Consider the following 17,793-nt stretch of genomic DNA (forward strand, 5'->3'; position numbering starts at 1 on the left):
AGGGACACGCTTTGCGCATGCGTGCGCTTGATGCACGCATGCACAGTAGTAAAAAAAATTAGCAATAGCAATAGCAATAGCAGTTAGACTTATATACCGCTTCATAGGACTTTCAGTCCTCTCTAAGCGGTTTACAGAGTCAGCATATTGCCCCCAACAACAATCCCGGTCCTCATTTCACCCACTTCGGAAGGATGGAAGGCCGAGTCAACCCTGAGCCGGTGAGATTTGAACAGCCGAATTGCAGAACTGCAGTCAGCTGAAGTAGCCTGCAGTGCTGCATTTAACCACTGTGCCACCTCGGCTCTCGGCTGCAGAAGCAGAAAACAAGATGGCAGTGCCTATAGCACCGCCGATAGAACCAGTTCGGGGGTGTGGCGGGCCAAGTTACTACCTACTTGCCCGAACCAGTCCAAACTGGTAGGAACCAACTTCTGATTCTAAGGGTAAAACTAGAAATTCTCAGTGTGTTTTAATGAGATAAACAAACTAATATCTTCATTCTCAAAACATGCCAAGTTAAGTTCTTGGGTATATTTTGGTACCTAAAATTCTTGGCTGATCCCTCGGGACTGAAGCAGTTAAGCTTGACCTCAATCACCCATATTCTGTAGCTTCCAGGTTAGACTTCTTTACTTTGTTAAATGCAGATGGACAACTGCTTAATATTGAGCTTGGATTGCAATATATCTTTGGGACTGCAAAGTTAGACTAGACATTGTGATTGTATTATCCTGATGCTTCTCCAATTATATTAGCTATTAGGAGTTTGAATGTGTGCACATTTTTTCATCAGTGGTCTGGTTTGGAAGCCCTCTCCCACCCCTCCACCCCCCAAAAAAAACTATTGGGCTCAGCTTAGTATTCTTTAACTCATATTTATCTTTTACAAATGAGCAGAAGTATCTTGCAAGCTCAAAGGGGAGAGTTGGGTACACTTTGAAAATGGTGTAGGAGAAAGTGATAAGACCTTGTAGGGGGATGTTGCTTCCTTGCTATTTGTTAAAGCAAACACTTTTTTTCCAGGCTTCTACAGAACTGAGAAAAAAAAGATGCTTCTGGTTTAATGAATCTGTTCTTTTAAACACCATGTCTTTGATTCAACAACTGCCTCTTTTTAATCTACTGAGAACATCTGCCTGAAATAATAGATTTTCCTGGTTTCCACAAAAAAGATGAATAGAATGAATTATTCTAGTCACCATGGACATCAAACCATGGACATCAAACAAAACTGGAGCTAATCTTTCTCTCATTTTTTTTCCAGCAATCCAGCTGATAATAGATGGGGAGGGAGAAGCAAAAATGGAACAACTATTTAAAAAAGCCAGGCAGACTGGAAAAAAATGTCTTCTTTTTTAAGCTGGAGTTTGACAGATTTGAATGCCACTGTAAGCTTACATACTTAGTGTGATGTTTGGTTACTCCATAAGAGTTTTGGAATACACAAAATATTTCTTCTTCACAACACCTCATCCTTTCCATAAAACACAGAGGCAGCATCTACACTGAAAATAACAAGACAGCTTTCTGTTTCCATACTTACACCAAGAATGTTATCTCTAAAGTTTATCCGGGTAATCTTGCTTATGCTCCCAGCTGCCATATTTGGAAAGTAGAAGAATAGCATCACTTTGGCATGAAGTTCTCCTGGTCCCTCTTATACAATTCAGTCTCCCCCCCCCCCCGGCACCTCCTTTCTAAATGGTCTGTGCCAGGTTCTTCTTGCCCTATTTAGGATAGAAAAAGAACATCATTATTGCTTGTGGCTTTTTCTATTGTCTGAACAATGCTGACTTTAAGCAACAGTTCAGAATCTTCCACTGGCAGAAAATGCTGGCTTCTAGATGTGGATGACCTCAAGAGTCTTGTTAAAGTGTTTCAACAAGCACAGGTCTCATATGGAGTCCATTGGTGTTTGGATCCAGTTCAGGGGATAGTTTGCAATTCCGTTCTCATTCATCTTGAAGGTGTTCAGGTCCCAGACAGTTTAAGGGTTTTTAAACAGTCTGAGAACTGATAACTAAACTCAGGAGGACCACTCCCAGGAAGAAGCTTTCTGAAACATATATGGAAAGCTTTGCCCTCCATCTGCTGAGGTCCTTATTAGCCCACCCATCTCGTTTTTAGCCAATGCATTGTTGGCATCTATGGGAGAGTCTTATTATGCACATAGAGACAGAGATGGGGTTACTTTGACTGTTCAGATGTTCTTGAACAACTCTCATCATCCATCGTCATTGGCCATGCTGGCTGGAGCTGCTATGAATCAAGATTTGGCATTGTTTAGAGAGCCACAGCTTCCTTCACCAAGTGATAAATCCTGCTTGTGGTGAGTTCAGCACGATCTGAACCTATGCTGGCCAATTGGAAATGGAAAAGAGCATGACGTGGAGGTGGAGATGTGCAGCCCACCTAGGACACAGCTGTGGCTAATAACCATCGATGCCTTGCAGGAAAAGAGGAGGACTTAGAGCCTGTTTAAGGCATAAGGAGTTTCAGAGATCAGCAGCTGACTTGGACCACAAGTGCAAGGCTTTTAGAAAAGGATAGTAACCTTGGTGTCTACTTACATTTGACCCTAGCACACTTTTCCTGTGACAGCACCAGTTCCCTTGTCCCCAAGACAGCACCCTTGCCTTCACCCTAGCTCAGGGTTCATGAAGGTATTATTGGCTCTCCTGATCTTAAAGTAGAATCTTACCCTCATTCCAGCTTCCTTGGTGGACTCGGTCAATATTTAACATTTGTTATGCTTTATCACACTTTGAAGATAAAATAAGGGGATCCTAACGAGTGTGATGCTCTTGGGGAACGTTAGGCTAGATGGACCTGCTTCTCTGCTCATTGGCCAGCTTTTCTCAGCAATAGCAATATCACTTAGACTTATATACCACTTCATAGTGCTTTTATAGCCCTCTCTAAGAGGTTTACAGAGTCAGCCTATTGCCCCCAACAATCTGGGTCCTCATTTTACTCATCTCGGAAGGATGGAAGGCTGAGTCAACCTTGAGCCTGGTGAGATTTGATCTGCCAAATTGCTGGCAGCTGGTGATCAGCAGAAGTAGCCTGAAGTACTGCACTCTAACCACTGCACCACCGTGGCTCATGCCCCTCCCCTACATTTTGTTTCCTTCCATATTCAATTTTTCTTTCTATCCTTTCTGCTTTTGACACCCACTTCTCCCTAGGCTTCCAATAGGTGAGGAGAAGACAACACACCTCCCCTCTTTTATCTATGAAGGAGGAAGGAGTCGGCTTGCACCTTTCCACACTACAGTGTCCACAAAAATAATGAGGATAATGCTTTCCCTCTTATTGTCAATTTCAACCCACCACTTCTTGAAGTACAGATAGTCCTCATTCATTGATCACCACTGGAACTGCCACTTTGGTCATTAAGGAAGCAGTTGCCACAACAGTGCTTATGATCTTTCTTCAGCTTTCCTCTGCTTTATGGACCTGTGAAGATCATAATTGAATTGAATTGAATTGAATTTATTGCACTTATATGCCGCCCTTTTCCCCGAAGGGGACTCAGGGCGGCTCACAATCCAAGTCAGGGAAGGGGATTACAGATAAGGGATAAAAAAGACGAACAAAAACAATACACAATTTAAAAGCACACAACAACCATACCATTCGAGGAGGGGGGCAAAAGCTCTTTAGCCCCAGGCCTGTCGGAACAGCCAGGTTTTAAGGGCTTTGCGGAAGGCCTGGAGGGTGGTGTGGGTTCGAATCTCCACGGGGAGCTTGTTCCAGAGGGTTGGAGCAGCCACAGAGAAGGCTCTCCTCCGGGTAGTCGCCAGCCGGCATTGGCTGGCGGATGGAATTCGGAGGAGGCCTAATCTGTGGGATCTAATCGGTCTATTGGAGGTAATTGGCAGCAGGCGGTCTCTCAAGTACCCAGGTCCAATACCATGAAGGGCTTTATAAGTGACAACTAGCGCCTTGAAGCGTATCCGAAGACCAATAGGCAGCCAGTGCATGGATTGGTAAGGATTGGTCATAAAGTTACTTTCTCATCATCATCATAACAGCAAAAAGTAGAAGACAGTCATTAAACGAGAACTACTTGTAAGAATCCCTTTGCCCAAGAACTCCTTAGTTTCAGTTTTCTGGTTCTACATGATCCACAGAGCCAAGGTATTTTCAATCATGACTGGGTCTGCCCCCTTTCTGCCTGAGCCTGCTTCTTCCCTTCTTTTACATTATTTAAACTTGGGAAATGCCTAAGTAGTGTAGACAAAGGAGACCGGAAGAAGGTGGAAATGAGAGTCACCCATTTCTGCTGCCTTGGATTTTCTGGGCTGGTGACAATTGACAGGAGATAACTTGAGAGCCCGAAGGGTTGTAAGTGGCGCACTAGTCAACAGTGACTCAGAACAGATGCCACAGAATGACAATCCTTAGACTAGGAAGCCAAAAGCGATGCTAAAACAACTTTTATTACAAGATTACAGTAACAGAAACTTGTAGATCTGAGTATTCTCCCCCTTCTTCCTTTATTTTTCATGAAAGTAGGGAGGGTCTAAGATTGAAACTCTTTCTCCAAGTTACAATTTTGTTTTGGACTCATATTTCTTTCCTCTGACTGTGGTCCTGGATGTAAATCTTCCTCCTGTTCCTCAAGGTTATTGCTGCTTCTCATTGCACGGCAGCAGGATACAGATGAGAATTCCCCCCCCCTCATTATGATATGCCACCTTAAGAATTAATGGATGATACACCAACTCAGTGTTTGGGAGACACCTTCAGATGATTAGAAGCAAGAGGATTATCTATCTAATCTTCTTTTTTTTTGCAAGGACAAGAGGGATCTCTCCAAGTTGCCCTTTCCGATAGGTACACTATATTGCCAAAAGTATTCGCTCTCCTGCTTTTACTCTCATATGAACTTACTGTAAGTGACATCCCATTCCTAATCCATAGGGTTCAATATGACGTCGGTCCACCCTTTGCAGCTATAACAGCTTCAACTCTTCTGGGAAGGCTGTCCACAAGGTTCAGGAGTGTGTTTATGGGGATTTTTGACCATTCTCATAGCATTTGTGAGGTCACACACTGATGTTGGACGAGGTTACGTGGCCTACCACTTTATGGTTGAGTTGCTGTCATTCCCAAACACTTCCACGTTCTTATAATACAGCTGACAGTTGACTGTGGAATATTTAGGAGCGAGGAAATTTCATGACTGGATTTGTTGCACATGTGGCATCCTATCACAGTTCCACGCTGGAATTCACTGAGCTCCTGAGAGCGACCCATTCTTTCACAAATATTTGTCAAAACAGTTTGCATGCCTAGGTACTTGATTTTATACTCCTGTGGCTATGGAAGTGATTGGAACACCCGATTCTGATTATGTGGATGGGTGAGCAAATACTTTTGGCAATATAGTGTATCTAGTAGGGGGGGGAAATGACAATTTTGTTCATTGAGGATCCTATCCCAATCAAAACAGCTGAGAAGGGCATCGCCTTCCAGAGTGGATGGTTGACCACACACCATCCAGGGCGTGTTGCCCAGACGAAATTGTATCAGGGCTAGTCCACATATACATAAGCATTCTTTTATGGGATACCCTAAAATGTATCATGATCAGACCTAACCTAAATACATTTCCTCAAGAAGCCAAATCTTCTCTCACATAGACCCAGAATTGTGAAATGCCCTTCCAAGAGGAATTACCTGGTTTTGCCATTATTTGTCTTTCCAAAGGCAATCCTTCAAAATGTTCCTTCTCTTAGGAATTTTACTAATTGATTTACTAGGTCCCAACTCTCATGCTTGGCAAACCTGCCTGCCTAGATGGAATAATAACCTGAAGAGAGGGGAAACTAGAGAGGATTGCTTAATTACTTCCCTCTCTAACATTTGTTCCACAAGAAGTTCTGTCCTCTCCAACTGCCTGTCTCTGCTCAGAAAAAGTATCCCATAATTTCTTTTATTTCTTTTTTAACGGTGGGAAGGGAGCCAGGAAGGAGCTTTTCCAACTAGAAAACATGCGGGAGAGAAAGGATTAAATCAGATTTCTTAACAAGCACAGAAAAGTTATTGCTCAGATTGTCTCCCTAGCTTACCAAGAACTGGCAGAAGAGAAATAAATTTGCTTCTTTTAAAATTTATTTATTAGACTTTCCTGGGCAGGTGGGGGGGTGCTTTGAACAGTTTATATTCCTTTCTTTTAACAGGAACAGAGAGATGGTAAAGAGCTGAGAGAGAGAGAGAGAGAGAGAGAGAGAGAGAGAGAGAGAGAGAGGGAGAGGGAGAGGGAGAGGGAGAGGGAGAGAGGGAGATAGGCAGGCAGGCAGGCAGGCAGGCAGGCAGGCAGGCAGGCAGGTAGGGCAGAGTAGAGACAAATGTAAATTCGAACATAACACAGAATTGAGGCTCCCAATATATAACAGATGCCTTCCCAAAGCTTCCTTAAAAAATCAGGTTCTACTGTCCTCCTAAAGCCAAAAGCTTTATTTTACACAGCATTCTGGAGTCTGATATCCTTTATCTCATGGCCCGCTTTCTGTGTTAGGTTCGGAAAAGAAGCAGAGGATTCACATATGTCTCTTTCACTCACTCACCTGTATCTACTTCCTTGCCACTTCTGACTATCTAGTGAGTAGATGTTTTTTTTAATTTTCTGAAAATAGCCAAGCTAATCCTCTGTAGCCAGTGTTTTTTTGTTGCTGTTGCTACCCTAAGGAGTTTTTAAGACATCTTTATGATATATTGAATGTTTTGCATTTTACTTTTCGTTTTCTTTTCCAGTTTAAGTTCAAACCAGAGGTGGGTTGCTCCCGGTTCGGCCTGGTTTGGCTGAACCGGTAATTGTAATCTGGCCTGGATTGCAGAACTGGCAGAGACCTAGGCTGGCCATGCCCCTGAACCAGTTCCCTGGTCCCTGTTGCCATCTTGTTTATTAGCTTTTAACGGTCTTTGTGCATGTGCACAACTACTAAAAGCGAACTGCACATGCACAAGCAACGCGTGGCCAGTGCACAAGCGAGCAAAGCAACCATCGCAAGTGCAAAACATGCGAGAGAGCGACTGGTTCATGTAGGAACCCACCTGTGGTTCAAATGAGTGTCTGTGTGCATGTGTGAATGCCTGCAGTTTCCTAGGCAAGATTTTAGCAGCAGTTACCTTCTTCCTACAGCTGAGAGAAAAGGCCAGTTCCAAGGTCACCCAGCTGGCTTCGTGCCTAAAGCAGAAGTGGAACTCTGACTCCTGGTTTTTAGGCTGATGCCTTAAACACTACCCAAACTGGCTTACTTTTTATTAATCTTAAATAATAACAATGTTTAACCGAACAACAGAATATAAATGAGAATAAACAAATAAAGGCTGGGGAGAGATTGAGGCTGGATTAACTGTTCTTCTTTCCCCTTTTGTAACTGCAGGTGCAGAGTTTGGAATAGAAAGTAATAGGCCCTTCCTGGATATTTAGTCTTTATTGGTCCTTAATGAATAAATAAAAGGCTCAAATTCCACTTGTTGGATTCACCTAAGTGTCCTGTTTTAAGAAGTAGCCGTCTCTCACGTCTAGAATTACAGTTCGCTTCCCCACTTTGTGGCGGAGGCTTCTGTTGACTTGTGCTTCTTTGGCACGAGGCCTTTGGAGGCTGGATTTCTCCTTCCTTTGTTGGCTGCCCGATTCTATGTCTCCACAGGTATGTCAACATTTAGCCAGAAGAAGTTGAAGTCAAGTGTGGGTCGCTTCTTCAGTTGCTGTTTTTGGCTTGATTCACTCGCTTGTGAAAGGGAGAAAACAAGTCTCCACTTTGTTTCCGTCATCTACCAAGAAGTTCGGAAGAACCAGTTTTGCACACTTTCTGATTGATTCCTGACCTGTGTGCATGTTTGCCTTTGTGAAATCTAATCTTGGGATTGTTTATCGCTGGGGGGGGGGACTAAATTGGTGTGTTGGAGGCCCTTCAGCCCTTGATAAAATGGTTAGTCAATGGCAAATTCTTCCCACCCTACATACAAATTATTTCATTATTTCTCCTTTCATACTGTAAATATGTTTTATTTCCATTTCATTTCGTACAGTCACATATATACTGTGCATAACCAGGGCATATAACATTGAACAATAAACACAGCCCTCCCTCTTGTCAACAATACCCCCCAAAATACAAACCCAATATACCACTTCGACCCACCATACACCCTTTCTTTTGCCCCCCTCCAACTTTCGTTCTTCCCTCCAACATTCCCCTCTACCCTACTTCCCCTCCCCCTCTATCACTCCTCTCTCCCAATACACTCCCTCCCTTCTTCTCATCCTCCCTCCAATCCTCTCTCCCACCCTCTCTACCCCTCTTTCTTCTTTCCCTCTACTCCTCCCTTCGGTGTATTTCTACTATCTATCAATATATTCAGCTTGTCCTATTTTTATACTAAAATTAAAGAGCAACAGTATACAAGTGCAATCATGTTACTTTAAAATCTAACACATACTATATTTCCCCCCCCCTCCCCCCTAAGACCCCACCTCCCTTCCCCCCCCCCGACTTCCCAGAGCCCGCACACGGTATAGCTTTTTAACAAACACAGTCTAAAATATATTAAAACAAAGGAGATTAAAGAAAAAAAAATCCTTTCATTTCAGAGCAACCAGATCTCTGCTGCTGTGGCTTCACCACCTAATTTTTGGCTAAAGCCTATTTGGTTTCTCAGATAACACTCACTGATTTCACATTATTCTGAACATCTCTGGTTCTTCCGAAGGGGAAAAAAAAAGAAGCAGCAACTTTTAGTCCCATTTCAGCTCTTTTTCCTGTTCCCAGTTGGGATCTACTGCAGTCACTTTAGAAGAATTGAACAAGATAGATATCACAGAGGTGGATGTGTTGATGCGGGGGACAGAAGTATTACAGTATTTTGAATTTCCTCAATTTTCAGTGCTTACTGTTTATAAGATGCCAATCCTGTGCTAGTTACCCTGCAGTTCTTAGAAGTCTTCCTTTAACCTATCCCTGCCCTCTCCTGAGCATTCAGAGTTCCTGCCAAGCTTTAAGATGGATCTGTCACTGAAGTGTATAAGCCCTTTGTTAGTAGTCAACAGTAAACCACTACGTGATTAGATGCTTGACAAGTATGAAATTGATTCAGGCATTTCAAAACGCACACTCTTTAATATTTGCTTGGAATCAAGCACGGCAAAATAGGATTGGCATCCTCAAATTATCTCAAAGGAGCTTTTTCCAAAAGGCAACTGGAATTCCTGGGGGGGGGGGGTTCCTTTGAAAATGTTTCACTTCTCATCAGAGGTGGGTTCCTGCCAGTTCGCACCAGTTTGGTAGAACCGGTTCGTCAAATCTACCGAACCGGTTAGAAGAGGTTCTACCAGTGGACCCGGAAAGCAGGCCACACCTACAGAAGAGGTTCCAAATTTTTTTGAAACCCACCACTGACAGACAGACAGACAGACACACACACACACACTCACACAGAGAGAGAAAGAGAAAGAAAGGAAGAAATAAAAAAGAAAAAAAGAAAGAAAAAGTGAGAGAGATGAAAGAAAAAAAGGAAAAAGGGACAGAAAGACAAAAGGAAGGAGAGAGAGAGAGAGAGAGAGAGAAACACATGGCCAGCAAGCCACTCCCACCAGGTCACATGGCCGGCAAGCCACTCCCACAAAGGAGGCCACACCCACAGAGTAGGTTCAAAAAAATTTTGAAACCCACCACTGCTTCTCATCCAAGAAGCTTCTTCAGTTCAACTAGCTACAGGATTTCAGAAGGTTAAAAATGGTTGAGGACATTCTTGAAAACAGCTGCATCTCTGCGAGAGGAGGAATATAAATGAGGCAGAGATGAGGAGCCATTTGTTCATCACTGGCTCTAGTCAAGATGGCCAATATCAAGGTATGATGGGAGGCTTAATTCAAGTGAGGAGGTTTATTCCAGGATTCCATGCAGATTTCTTTTGCTACTCCTACCTGGAGACGCTAGAGATTTAACCTGGATGATGAAGCCGGAAACCTGAGGCTACAGCTCTCCTTCTTTTTCAACTTTGGTGGTAATAAAAAAGGGAAATGTTTTTTCAAGATTGCCTTTGATATGGCTTAACAAGAATCCAGAAGCATCTCTCTTCTTGTAAGAGTTCTTCCCTTCCTGAAATCAAATACACGCACAAAAGAATATCCCAAATTGCTGATTCACCATATATGTCTGGCAAAAATTCAACTCATGTAGTGCATCTTGAAGTTTTTTGTAATTGATCTCTCATCATTAGTAGCTGGATTTAGATCCCCGCAAATGTCTTATGGTTTATGCCATTGGGACATTAGCTTGCCTGTTGTTCAACGGACAATGCATTGCTGACCAACCAACAATCCTACTTCATTGAAAGTAGCTTGAAAGATCCTTTGTGCACTCTGAACTTGGTCTCTTTCTTGCAAGAAAGCAACCAAGTTTAGAAAGCACCAGGTACCTCTCATTTGAACTACCAATATTCTCCTTTAAACAATGGTTTGTACCAGTGGTGGGTTGCGTCCTCGCGGAGACTCGCGCAGGCGCTGTATGTGCCATCCAGCTGCTCGCGGAGAATCACGCAGGCGCTGTATGTGCCATGCGGCTGCGTGGAAGTGCAGAAGCCTTCAAAGACTGGTAAGGAGCGCGGGTGGGCGGGTGGGCCCTTCGCCATTCCCAGAAGTTACTTACTTCCGGGTTCGCCGACCAACCGGTTCGCGGGGACCGCCGCGAACCGGTTGAAACCCGCCCCTGGTTTGTACACACATCTCCTAAGTGCAGAAGGTGTCAAATACAGTCTTCGCCAAGTCCACTTAATGATTGAGTAATAATAGAGAAGAAGATCTCAGACACTGGGGGTCTGCCACCAGTTGGAATCAACACTGGGTTGGAATCGACACTGGACCCTAAGTGTGACATTGTTCAGTTCTGTTATTTTTAAAGGATAATGAGCCATGGTGCTGCAGTGGTTAGAGTGCAGTACTGCAGGCTACTCCTGTTGACTGCCAGCTGCCTGTAATTTGGCAGATCAAATCTCACCAGGCTCAAGGTTGACTCTGTCTTCCATCCTTCAGAAGTTGGTAAAATGAGGACTCAAATTGTTGAAGACAATAGGATGACTCTGTAAACCTGTTAGAGAGGGCTGTAAAGCAGTATACAAGTGCTAATGTGTAGGCAGCCACCTTGTTGCAAAGTCAGGTAAAGCACCACCCTCAAATATAACCTGCATTTCTAACAGGAAGTCCAGAAATGACTTACAATGAATACCACTAAAATGCAGGTAGTCCTTGACTTACAACAGTTAATTTAGTGACCTTTCAAAGTTACAACATCACTGAAAAAAGTGGTGTATGACCGTTTTTCATACTTACGACTGTAAGCATCCTCATGGTTGTGTGATTCACATTCGAAAGCTTGACAACTGGTTCACATTTATGACAGTTGTAGTTTTCCAGATCCCCTTTTGCGATTTTCTGACGAGAAAAGTCAACGGGGAAACCACTGTTACTAATTTAACAGCTGCAGCGACTCACTTAAGAAATGTGGCAAGAAAAGTTGTAAAATGGGGCAAAATTCACTTAACCAATTTCTCACTTAGCAACATAAGTGTTGGGCTCCATCGTGGTTGTAAGTCGAGGACTCCCTGTAGGGCTGTGGATGCTTACCTGAATCCATGAACAGTCAATCGGAGCCATGAAAAGAATCATTTGTTTTGACTGCTAGTCCAGCGACAGTAAAGATGCCACAAATCCTCCAGACCCCTTCTGTTTCCGGTAGGGATTATCCACCTCAAAAGCCAGAACTTTGAAGCCAGTCAAAGCAGACCTCGCCATCCTTTCCCCCATTTCCTTCCTTCTCCGTTTTTTAAATTTTCATATATTTATACATCTGGGAAACAATTACCCAGGATATTCTGTGTATATCTTTGGTACCCCCCATTGTTTCCCCGCCCTGATTTAATAAGTGGCCATCATGATGGTCCAATGGGTGAAATTTTCATTGTCTTGAGGCTGGTTCATTGGCAATATTTTGCCTGTTGAAGACATTGGTCTCAACCAAATTTCAGTGATGTCAAACTCCGAAAATGGAATTTCAGAAGTAGGTTCCAACTCTTGATTTATGGTTAAGCCATTATTCGGATGGTATGAAGTTGCCTTTGGTTGTTTTTAAACTCAGAAAACTGTGGTTAATGAGGTCTTAGCGAGTATAAAATCCAGATGTTGACTTGTTTTATTCATTGCACAAAACTTGTACAACTTTGACATCATTATGGCTGAGTTCACACAACATGCATGGGCATACACTTTTGGTTATGGGGCACAATTCTTGGTCTCAGATAAAACACTAAGCCAAAACCAACTAAACCATGTTATGGATTAAGCCTTTTTTTTTTTTTTTTTACAAAAATGCAGGTGCAGCCTTGCAAATGGTCCTGGTTTATTTATCCACCATGTCGCATCTCTAGCCAACATGGAATGTAACCCAAAATGTCCAGAAGGCATTTGATTAGAGCAGTGTTTCTCAACCTTGTCAACTTGAAGATGTCTGGATTTCAACTCCCAGAATTCCCCAGTCAGCAATATGCTGACTCTGTAAACCACTTAGAGAGGGCTGAAAGCCCTATGAAGCGGTATATACGTCTAACTGCTATTGCTATTGCTAATTACATGGAACTGAGTTGAGCAACAAATTGAGGACTGTGGCAGTCTGCAATAGTGGACAGAACAGGTCATATATTTTTCACCTGTTTTGTCTTTATTTTTAAAGGAGGCACTGAAGAAGCTTCTTGGATGAGAAACAAAGGAAAACCCAAGAAAATCCAATTACCTTTTGAAAAAACACCTTTGAGACAACCATGACCTGGATGACTGAGAATCTCAGCAGACCACTTTAAAAACAAGTGTATTCGGGCAAAGATGTTTTGTAGCATTATGGACAAAATGGACAATGTAACAACGTGGACTACGCAGCCCTTCAAATGATTAGACCCTTTTCGTAAGTGCTGATGAAATCTGACAAGCTAGATTTACTGCTGACATTCAAAGCTTTCACTTGGTTGCCCACATCTGACAAAACGAATTAATTTGTTGTCAGCGTTAAATTCTGGAATTGGAACACATTTTTTTTCTATTCCAGCCTCATTTATAAGATCAGAACTGGTTTCTTTTAGTTTTCTCCCAAGCATAAAAACAAAGATTTGCTTTATTGGGTTTACTTTAATTGGAAAAGTTGCTCTAGCGTGAAGACTAAATGACATGTTGTCTCCTGCTGCCCCCTGCTGGACCGAGTTGTCATTCATGTTACTGGAAGAAAGTGCCTAGACATATACTTAATATTCTACTATTAACACTAATATTAATTATTATTAGTAAAATTAGTAATTAGCAATCAGTAAAATTAGTAATTAGCAATCAGTAAAATTAGTAATTAGCAATCAGTAAAATTCATATTGCTATTATTACTAATATTAATTAATGTACTATTAACACTACATATTAATATGCCATTACCATATTTTGACATAGAAGGGGTATGTATAATCTTTATTGACATTGTACTTAAATCAGAGGTGGGTTCCTACCAGTTCGCACCTATTCGGTAGAACCGGTTTGTCAAATCTACCGAACCGGTTAGAAGAGGTTCCACCAGTGGACCTGGAAAGCAGGCCACACCTACAGAAGAGGTTCCAAAATTTTTTGAAACCCACCACTGGTCCTTGGATATGATTATTCTACACTATCATGCTCATATTTATAAAACTCAGTGTCTCTGTGAAAGGTAAGGATGACTACTGCGTTTGTGGTGCAATCAGAAAATTGCGTGTGTTGAAGTTGTTTTAACGCAAATCAAAGATGCCTTTTAAAAAACAAGTTTACATCATATTCTTCTGCATGCCAGTGCTGGGTGTGAGGTAATTTAAGGTGGTTCTGACAAGTGTCGTTGGCCATCTTCATAGCCGGTCACATGGGCGGCAAGCCACTCCCATCCGGTCACATGGGCAGCAAGCCACTCCCACAAAGGAGGCCACACCCACAGAGTAGGTTCGAACAATTTTTGAAACCCACCACTGACTTAAATACAACGAAATTGGTTATCATAGTTACCAGAAATAAAGTTATTGTGTGCTCCTTCTGCAAACCTAAGAACATGAAGAGTGGTGGAACATTTGCTTTTTAATAACCCTTGACTTTGCAACTGCTGTTGAACTATAATTCTCAGCACCCCAGCCAGAATGAACTATAGTGAGAGTTGTTGGGAATTGTAGTTCATTAATAATCAGAGAGCCACTAGTATTTTTTTCCCCCTTTCAATTGTGTTCAGTTTTTGGAGACTGCCTGAACAATTCCATATAGTTTTCTTGAAAGGTTTTTCAGAACTAGTTTGCCATTATCTTCTTTCTAAGGCTGAAAAAAATTGAAGTCACTCAGGTGGTTGAGTCTCCTGGGAATTGCAGTTTAATAGCACCTGGGAAATCAGAGCTTTCCAACTCAGGACATAGAAACTTGCCTGAAATAGCAAGCAAGTTGCTATTTCATTTATTAGTGTCAGGATGAGGCTCATCCTGACACTAATAGGACCAAAGGCTGGCAAACAGAGATTAACTTGTAAGCCAAGCAAATTTTAATCAGACAGTTTCATTCATGCTACTGATTCTGTGTAAAAAAAGAGGAAGTAAAGTTATACAACTCTGGGGGGGGGGGATTTAAAGCTACAGGCCTGTAATGGCTCCACATCTTAGAATGGATAAAAGGTGGAGCATAAAAGCAGTTTTACCCAAAACTTCCCAAGTTTTTAATGCTCTATTCATTCTGTAAGTAGCTTGCTATGGCTGATATATTGCTAAGTGTGTGGTTTCCTAAAATGCTGGGTGCATTTTTGTTGTAGCTTGGTTTGTGTTATGCATCTATCCCTTCCAAAGAAGTTATTCTATGAGATAATAGTAGGAATATATTCAATGCACAATTTGGTGAAGAAGTATGATTATATTTGTGTTTAGATTTGTTTAGCAATTCATGGGCTGTATATGTTAAGAGTGAGAGTATGCATGCCGTTAGCATCCTAAACTTATGCTTGTTTAGGTTTACACGTGTCTTATTTTTCTCCACTACCTATCCGGAACCTTAAATAACTTTCTGTAGTATTTTGCGTAGCCTCAGCTGTGTTCATATGACAAAAATGAACCCATATTGAACGTTTCCAATTAGTGTATCTTGGACAAACCCAGTTTTTTCACAGTTCATAGTTCACTATGTGGCGTGAATCTAGAAGAGTTTAATACATTAAACTTTAGTTGTAGGTTGTCATGCAAAATACAGAGGATTGTTTGCACTTTTGCTGCAGTCTTCTTTAAAAAGGTTTTCCCCCCTCCCTCCTCCCTTGAAAAGCGGTTTAGAAAATAACGTGCTGTGAAATCGGAGTGCTACTAAAAAAATAAGGTGAAAACTTTGTTTCTAGTAACTATGATACCCTTTCTATGTCAAGATATGGTAGTGGCATATTGGTTATTTGAATATTAAGTATATTGTCTAGGCACTTTAAGATGCTCCTATTCTTGGCATTACTACTCACTGACTATAGTCTTGCAATGCATTGAATTGGATTATTTGATTAGTTAATTACAGAATCAACACAGCACCAGAGTCACATAATATGATTTGGTAGATCAAATGAGGATCCAGTAGGCAGCATTTGGACAATATGTTGCGCTAGATTAGTGCTACTTTTGCTTCGGTGTGTGATTGTGTGTCTTAGCATGTGCTAAGTACTCAGTTATTTGATTCATAGTTTTCAATGTATTTTGAGAACCCACAAAGTGGGTGAATTTAGTACCATGCTTAACAGCATACAGATAGTGCTTGACTTACAACAGATCATATAATGACTAAAGTTACAATGGCACTGAAAAAAGTAACATGACCATTTCTCACACTTACGACCATTGTAGCATCCCCAGGATTTACATTCGGATGCTTGACAACCCACGCACATTTATGATGGTTGCGGTGTCACGAGTTATCTGACCCGCTTTGTGACCTCCTGACCAGCAAAGTCAATGGGGAAACCAGGTTCACTTCATGACTGTGTTATTCATTTAAGAACTGCAGGGATTCACTTAACAAAAGTGGCCAGAAGAGTCATAAAATGGGACAAAACGTAACACATTTCTCACTTAACAACACACATTTTGGGCTCAATCATGGTCATAAGTTGAAGACTACTTGTAGTATGAAGAGGTAACAAACCAATTCTTAAATAAATGAACTGGATTGGTTCTGCACAACTTTGTCTTCCCGAAAACCAAAGTTAAAATGGGAGGTGGCCAGCTACTAATCAACTGTAAACAGTTGTGATCCTTACAATAGGCTTTTAAGGTATACAACTACTTTTAAAGTAGCAAATGCAAGTATTTAGTTTCTATATTCCTCTGGTATATAAGGTCCGCTTATAAGTTAACAAGCAAGTAAGCAAACATCTAAGTTCAAAGTGGTAGGGTCAAAGACTGGGTTCATACTGATATAATGTGGTTTTCTGATGCTGGCTTAGAAACCATTTCAATCCATTCACTGTGGTAGCAGAGAACAGTTTCTGCTTTAAGTTTCTGAATGGCTTATTTATGAACCAGGTTAAATGAACCATGCCTCATTGCCTACAGATCACTTTCCTTCACCCAAGCTCTCCAATTTCACAAAAGAAATGAAGCAACTGCCTACGGGGTCTTTAATTGCCAGCTCTCAGCCAGTGCTGCAGATTTGCAATTACAGCTTGCTAGTTGCTGGCCAAGAATCATTGGGTAGCTATTAGGCAGTAACAGGGAAGATCAGCACTCAATTTCACACCACAAAACCAAACCAAAAGTAAATTGCAAAAACACTCACCTGCTTTCCCTTGCTGGCATATCTTCTGCCAAGTCAATTCTCTATAATAATCCTTTTACAGAGCCATGCCATCCACCCCCAAGGGGAGGATGGTGAGCTGGGCATTCTCTCTAGCAGCTACAGAAACTATCTTAGGAAAGTCCACTTTTTAACAACATAAGCCTGTTTGCAAATAGAAGTTGGCCATGGCATTAAAGGACCACCAGGGGGCTCAGTCCCCTTTGTAAGTGGACTAGAATTTACATCTGATAATGTTTTGAGTGCAGTGCGTGAAGCGGATATGATAATGCAGCTATTATTCTGCAAGAAGAGTAAGCAGCCCTGAAAATGGAATGAATCTACATAATACCAGTGGGGGGATTCAAATAATTTAACAACCGGTTCTCTGCTCTAATGACTATCTGGGTAGGTGGGGCTTGGTGGTCATGTGACTGGGTGGGCATGGCCAACTCAAGGTCACTCAGGTCGATGGACGCTTCGCCTTAGCTGTTACAATGTAATAAGGGTTAACCAGAGAGGCAGTTTCTGTAAGCCGGTCAATAAAGATTAGGCTAGAAACAACTCTAGAATGTTTCCTTCCCGCCTTCCTTACAGGATTAGCCCTGTAAAGTGGAAAAAAACAAAAGGAGATTTCTTCCAACAATCGGTTCTCTGAACTACTTAGAAAGTTACCAACCGGTTCTCCCAAATAGGTGTGAACTGGCTGAATCCCACCACTGCATAATACATTGGAAATACGTGCTACAGATATGCAAAGTGACGTTGCTTTGATGAGGTCCCCTCTCTTCTGAGTGCCTCGAGTGAGGGTCAGTCTACCTCAATCAGCCCGCTGATTGGTGAGTAGGGCTTTGGAGGAAGCCTAGGACCTACCTTAATCAAACATCAAAGCATTTTGAAGAGGCACTTCAATCAAAGTCTTCCAACTCTGTATATGCTGT

At 41.9% G+C, this 17,793-nt stretch overlaps 1 long non-coding RNA gene across 1 annotated transcript; it reads right to left on the reverse strand.

The window, feature by feature from the left end:
• Positions 1 to 1,673: 1,673 nt before the first annotated feature.
• On the reverse strand, positions 1,674 to 8,736 carry LOC148048960 (uncharacterized). Its single transcript, XR_015695367.1, has 4 exons — positions 8,694 to 8,736; positions 7,144 to 7,201; positions 3,337 to 3,462; positions 1,674 to 1,730 (listed from the first exon to the last, which is right to left on the reverse strand). It is a non-coding gene; the product is annotated as an uncharacterized LOC148048960 (long non-coding RNA).
• Positions 8,737 to 17,793: the final 9,057 nt, after the last annotated feature.

Source organism: Thamnophis sirtalis, unplaced genomic scaffold, assembly GCF_051295495.1.
Source record: "Thamnophis sirtalis isolate CommonGarterSnake01/CBP01778 unplaced genomic scaffold, rThaSir2_p1.2 scaffold_2, whole genome shotgun sequence".
NCBI lineage: Eukaryota > Metazoa > Chordata > Lepidosauria > Squamata > Natricidae > Thamnophis > Thamnophis sirtalis.